We start from the raw sequence: 7,512 nt of genomic DNA on the forward strand, positions 1-7,512 counted from the left end.
AATTGGTGGAGTTAAAAGTAAAGAGGATTGAACAATTGGTAAAGGCTTGCCAGATTTTGGAGAAGCTAAGACATCTACCATAACAAACCCCAAATCCTTAGAAGTCAGGAGCTCAAAAGGATTAGGTGTTAAAATTAATAGGAAGAGAAGAGTGAATCCTACCTAAATCAGTATCAATTGAATCAATAACTTTATCAGCAACATCCCCTACAGACTGAGGGGCATACTTAATGAACAAATCATTCACCTGTTCAACCAATTCTGTATCAGGCACAACCACTTCCGACATCATAGGACAATCCAAATTTGCTTCCTTACTACCAACATTGTGCCCCTGATGGGCAGGAGAGGAAACAAGATTCTGAATTTTAGATATTAGGATTGAATCCTGAGGAGTTACAACATTTGGAACCTTAGGACTAGGTGGAAAACCTATATCCTTCCTAGGAGGATCCAAAGGCCTGGCTTTTGAAGGTAAAACATTATCCTGATTCGGAATTTGGTGCAAGCATAAGTCATTAATAGATTTCCGAGGATGGAACAAAATCTCAGGATCCCCTATGGTGGGGCTATGTGAGATTTTTAACTGATCAGGAACCCTAGGGAAAGTTCTAACATCAAGATTATTCTGAGGTATATTCAATGCATCCACACCCAAGTGATCAATATGCAATGAAGAAAAAGTCTTGGGAACATATTCAACCGGAGAACAATGTTTCTTAAAATCCATAAACAATGGTGCATCTAGAAAAAGAGGGGATTGAAGAAGTTCATTATCCAACCGTTCAATATTCTGACGCTAGATACCTTCCTGAGATTTGATATTACATGTATGGGGATACACACAACCAGTTTTAACCAAAACACATATTTTTACCAAAACCTCCCCCTCCAAAAGGTCCATTCGAGAGGTTATAAAAGAGCCAAACGAATTCCCAATTTGTTGCAAAACATCAGGATCCATAAATTCAAAGGGGATCTTTGGCAACCCAAACTAGAATGGAATAAACTTTTTTTTCGAGCAAGCAGGCACAAACAAAGGCTTCCATTTTGACATAGACATGAAGTGATTCCCAAACCAATGATGCTCTAAGCCCAAAACCTCAGCGCAAATCGATGGTGAATCAAAGATAATAACAAAAGACGATGCTGAAATTAACTGAAAATAGTACAAATTTTTCCACCGTTTTTGCAATTTCAAATAAAGCTTAGACAATCCCATTTGATCCCCCCAAACTTCCCCCAACACAGCATTTGAATGCAAGCAATGTGCTTTTTTGTCAACAAGGGTGCCTACCAAATCAATGCAAGGTATCGGCATCCAAACAGAAGGAGATTTAATGGGTTCGAGAGGGATACTTACCGATTCCACAACTTTAGGGTTAGAGATTGTCGTGTTCTTCAAATGTGCAGAATGTAAAGGGCCCGAATGTAAAGAACCCGACATGGAAACCCTAGTTCCCGAATTCACAATCATTTCCTTCCCTGGAGAAACAATTTTAGGGTTTAAATTTACCATATTATTTGTTGAATGTGAAGTTCCCATCAGAGAAACCCTAGATCCTGAATTCATAACCTGAATAGAAGAGCCACCACGAAGTCGAGATCTTTTAGTTTTCAACATAAATTGTTGTCGAGGCCATAATCCCTGAGTGTACAGACGATGGGAAGATAATGAAGGAAACTGACATCGAGAGGAAAAACCTTGTCTGTGAAAGAAGCTCTGAAAGTAATGCGAAACCGAATGATACAAACCCTTCTGCCCAGCCTTGGTAATGTGCCAAGCTTTGTCCTCCCAGCAACCTTTAGTGAAAACCCATTGCGGGGTGTGCGGAGGATCTTCCCAATCGACATCTTCCCACGAACCCAAACGATGGTTGTCCTTCATACCCACGAAAATTTGCAGAGCAATATTTATATATCCATTTTTCATTATTGTAGTTTTCATTAAGTAATATTATTGTAATGAGCTTTTGCTCAATTATTTACTACTAACTGGATTTTTAACAAATTAGATATTCAGTTTTTGCTCATTTGAATTATCTTAAAAATTATATATTTAATAAGAATTTGATTCACTGCTTAGTCATATGACTAAAATAGGACTTTACATGACTACTAAGTTAGATAAAAAAATACCTTTCATGTCTAGTTTAATCATTTAGTTTTAAATTAATATAAACTTAGATTGATTAATTGAGAATGAAATTGAATAATTGACAAAAGAATGTACATTTAAATTGTTTGAATTTGACTCTGACTTTAATGTAATCTCCATCTTGATTATTTTGATGTTGACAAATATTTTCCTCTCTCTCTCTCTCTCTCTCTCTCTCTCTCTCTCTCTCTCTCTCTCTCTCTCTCTCTCTCTCTCTCTCTCTCTCTCTCTCTCTCTCTCTCTCTTCCCCTTCCTCTATCTATATCTCTAATTTTCTTTATTTGTCTATCTATCTATCATTTTCTTACCCCACCCTCTTTATCTCTATCTCTCTCACTTTATCTCACCACCTATATATCTATCTCCCTATCCCTCTTCCTATATATCTCTTTATCTCTCCTTCTCTATCTCCCTATATATGTCTATCTTTATCTCTCTGTCTACCTCTTTATATCTCTTTATCTATTTTTTCCTCTCTTCTTCTCTCACTCTATCTTCGTCTCTACCTCTACCTTCCTCTCTTTCCCATTATCTCTAGACATGTCTCCCTTTCTCTACCTCTCCCTCTTCCTAAACATCTATATCTATACAGGTCTATTAGTATATCTCTATCTCTCCATATTTATTCTCTCTCTCTCTCTCTCTCTCTCTCTCTCTCTCTCTCTCTCTCTCTCTCTCTCTCTCTCTCTCTCTCTCTCTCTCTCTCTCTATATATATATATATATATATATATATATCCTCCCTCCATCTCCATCTTGTTGTTATATGGAGCCTAATCAGACTCGGAGGTTAAATTTTCCCTACTTCTATCGACATAGTTTCCCCCCATATTTTTCAACGGAGGTTTGGGGGCAACAACCCCAAGATGGGGTCAAGGGCAGCGCCCCTTGCGAGGTCCAGTGATATAGGGCGGGATCAAGGGGCAGCACCCCACGAGGCCAAAAAAGACTTATTATTTTTTAAAGGCGTCAGGTGTTATTTTTCTATTGACTAACATGTTGTAACCCTAATTTTGTAACCGACATAAGTCTTAATAAAAAAGCCAAGGGTTAGGGTTTTTTTTGTAGAGAATTTTATAGTGTTTTGCAGCAGTATTGAGTTGCAAGGGGATTGTTGGTTGTAATTAGTTTTGATTTACTACATAATAATATTGGACTCTCTGTTTGGTGGATGTAGCCCGAGATTGGGTGAACGACATTAAATATTGTCTCTTTTCTATTATTATTTATGTGTTTTTCATTCCCATGTTTAATATGTATCTGCATATAATTGATATTTTCTACATGCAATTCCTAACACATCTCCATCTCCATCTCCATGTCTATGTCTACCTCTATCTATGTATATCTATCTACCCCTCAACACCCCCTCTATATCTCCCTCTTTCTATCCCTCCCTGTCCCCCTCCCCCCCCCCCCCCCCCCCTCTCTCTCTCTCTATTGCAAACATAACATGAGTCTATTGGTAATGGATCTTGATTATCTTTGATTTATAGTTTTTGTTTTGGTTATGTTTGGATCCTTATAAGTGTTGGCAACAATGCAGCAAACTGAGAGGGGGGGTGAATCAGTTTGCACAAAAACTTATTGCAACTTAAACCACAAAATAGATCTAATAATGAACAGTTAAAGCATTAGACAACACCACCTCAATAGGACACATAACACCAATATTTTGATGTAGAAAACCCGGTTAAGGGAAAAACCACGGTGGTAACCTACCCACAATGAGATAATACCCTGTTAGGAGTAAATGTGAATATTACAATGGGAATGCACATGCATTTAGGCACATTGCCTAGAGCTCACTTCTCAAGATAAGAAACCCAAAAAGGCTACAACCTTAAGGAAAGGCTCACTACCTTACAGGAATTCTCACTGAATTACAAAAATATTCGAACTACAATTTGGATCATATGAACTATGAAAGTAGCATCTTTGTATGCTTGAGTATAGTTTCGGTTAAACACACGGTCTGCTCTGCAACACTTCTCTTCTCCTTCACACTTCTGAAAGATCAAATCACTTATATGTACATCCAACTCAATCATTCACTCACATATGCAACACAGACACTCACAAACATACATCTTACATGATTATTACATATATCTATACAAACCCTCAACCTCTATTTCAAGGTTGGCTAAACCCTCAATACAAATTAGAAAATAATATTCTCACGCGCTAAAAAAATGCATGCGGACCAAAACAATGTCAGTTAAGACATAGTCTTGAACCAAATCAATACTGCAAACATGCAACACCTCCAACAATTATGCCTCGATCATCCACAACACGCTACAACTAAGAATGTCGCATAATATGAAGAACATCACCGAACAAGGAAAATATTTAATAACATGCACAATAATCAATGTGGACCACCAATACGCATAGAAAATGATCTAGAGACATTCACAAGCAACTTGAATTGCATCACAACAACCGCAACAAACTCAGATCACTAGAATCATCATTATCTCATTACCAGAGCATAAGAACATCAACATAACTGTCTGCCAACTTGAAAGATTTACTTGTGGATATCCAAATCATGAACCAAATGAACTAAGGACACACATCACCATCCAGAACACATTCCACTCATCTGCAACCAAAGATATAGCAATTTTGGAGCAATACAAAGCACAAACCAGAATACTGAATAACATGAACAATTGTATAACATCCCAATACCAGATCTCATAACTTGATCAAATCATCATGTGGGCCTCTATAAATTGGAATGAACCATCTACATACAACATACCAGAAACCCTTTAAACCACATCAACCCATCAGTAATACACATGCTAAACCAACTCATCCAATCAAACTGCAACACTAAAATACACAGGAAAACTTTCCAACAATCTTCTCATCAACAATCTCCACATATGTTGACATCAATGACAACATATCAGCCAATATCCAACAATCTTCCCCTTTGGCATTGATGGAAACATATGAATGTGAAAAACAATCAATGCAAAGAAAGAAATCAACTCACAACAATCTCCCTCAAAATCACATGGATCAACTCCAAACAACTCAAAATACTTCAGGGTTTTTCACATTCTTCTCTCCCCCTTTGACATTAATGACAAAGGCTCAAGAATCAGGCTTCTCTCCTTACAAATATGAACATCTAAACCACCAACACTGACACTGACTACTCCCCTTAAGTTGCAGCCTCACTCATCAATCTGGAGCATAAAATACCTCTGTAAATTTCACCAAACTGATGCAAATCCATGCACCTTAGTTCTCATCAGGAGGGGCAATTACCCCTAGCTTCTCTCTTAGATACTCAAAAGTATCTTTAGGAAAAGGCTTCGTAAAGATATTTATAATTTGTTCCTTTGTAGATACATACTCCAGTCTGACTTGTTTCTCATTCACCTTCTCTCTCAAGAAATGAAACTTGATTGATATATGCTTTGTCTTGGAATGCAATACCAGATTCTTTGAAATATTGATAGCACTTGAATTATCATAGTATATAGAAATAGGCTCATCATAAATAACTCCTATATCCTTCAACATTTGCTTCATCCAAATTACCTGAGTACAATTGCTAGCAACAACAATGTATTCAACTTCCGTAGTAGATAAGGAAATAGCATTCTACTTCTTACTTGCCCAAGAAACCAACTTCTTACCTGAAAAGAATGCACCACCTGTAGTACTTTTTTGGTCATCAACATCACCTGCCCAATCAGCATTTGTAGAGGCACTCAAAGTAAATTCATCATTCTTAAAATACCATAAACCAAAATCAATTGTTCCTTTCAAATATTCGAATATCCTTTTTTATAGCAGTAACATTAGATTCCTCATGATCAGCTTGAAATCTAAAAAAAATGACACACAACATTCGTTATCTCCGGTCTAGTCTAAGTCAAATATAACAAACCACCAACCATAGATCTATATCTCGTCTAATTAACTTTTGGAGAGTCATCATCTTTTGTCAGCTTACATCCGGTCACCATAGGTGTACCGACGGGTTTAGAATCCTCAAAACCAAATTTCTTCAACAATTCCTTCACATATTTAGATTGAGATATGAAAATTTCTTTATCCAACTGAGTATTTTGCAATCCCTGAAATAATTTCATTTCACCAATCATAGACATTTCAAATTCATTCTATATTTCTTTAGCAAATTTCTTACATAGGCAATCATTTCCTCCAAAGATAATGTCATCAACAAAAACTTCAACAATCAAGATATTATTCTGATCAATCTTGGAGTAAATATTATTGTTAGCAGTACCTTTATTGAATCCAAGCTTCATCAAATGCTTATCCAATCTGGCATACCTGGCTTTAGGGCCTTGCTTCAATCCATATAATGCTTTCTTCAACCGGCAAACCATGTCTTTTTCATCCGTCAACTGAAATCCATCTACTTGCTCAATGTATACTTCTTCCTCTGATTCTCCATTAATAAAAGTTGATTTGACATCCATCTAATAAACCTTGAAATCTTTGTGAGTAGCATGGGCAAGAAATAATCTAACAGCTTCAATTCTAGCCATCGAATCAAAAGTCTTCTCATAATCAATTCCTTGCATCTATGAATAACCTTTGCAAACAAGTCTAGCTTTATTTCAGACAACTTCATCGTATTCATTCAACTTATTTTAGAATATCAATTTAGTTCTAATTACATTTTTATCCTTAGGTCTAGGAACAAGAATCCATGTATTATTTTTCTTAATCTGATTCAATTCTTCTTCCATAGCTTTAATCCAATTTTCATCTTTGTGAGCTTCATCAACATCTTTAGGATCAATCTTAGAAATCAAATAAATTTCTTCAGCAAGTCTTCTCCTAGTCATCAGACCTTTATTATTATCACCAATAATATAATTTTCTAAATGATTCAACCTCACATACTTGGGAGTTTTAGGATTTTCTTGAATTTCGGGTTCTTGAACTCTTTCTTCTGCACTAGCATCTGCACCTTCATTCAAACTTTTTTGGAGCAATATGAACTTGACTTTGGGTATGCACTAGCTTTCCTCTATCTAAACTAGCATCCTAATCATCATAATCATATCCATAAGATCTAGTCTTTCTTATATTACCTTCATCAACCTTCACATTAGCACTATCAACCATCTTTCTTAATCTTTTATTATAACACAGATAGGCCTTAATTTTAGTAGAATAACCAAGAAAGATTCCTTGATCACATCTAGCATCAAACTTTCCAAGATCTTCATCTCTTTTGATATAACATTTACTACCAAAAATTCTGAAATATCTAACAGTAAGAGCATGACCAAACCATAACTCATAAGGAATCTTACCAATATAACCTTTGAAAATTACATAGTTAAG

The sequence above is a fragment of the Cryptomeria japonica genome, chromosome 10, assembly GCF_030272615.1.
Source record: "Cryptomeria japonica chromosome 10, Sugi_1.0, whole genome shotgun sequence".
Classification (NCBI taxonomy): domain Eukaryota; kingdom Viridiplantae; phylum Streptophyta; class Pinopsida; order Cupressales; family Cupressaceae; genus Cryptomeria; species Cryptomeria japonica.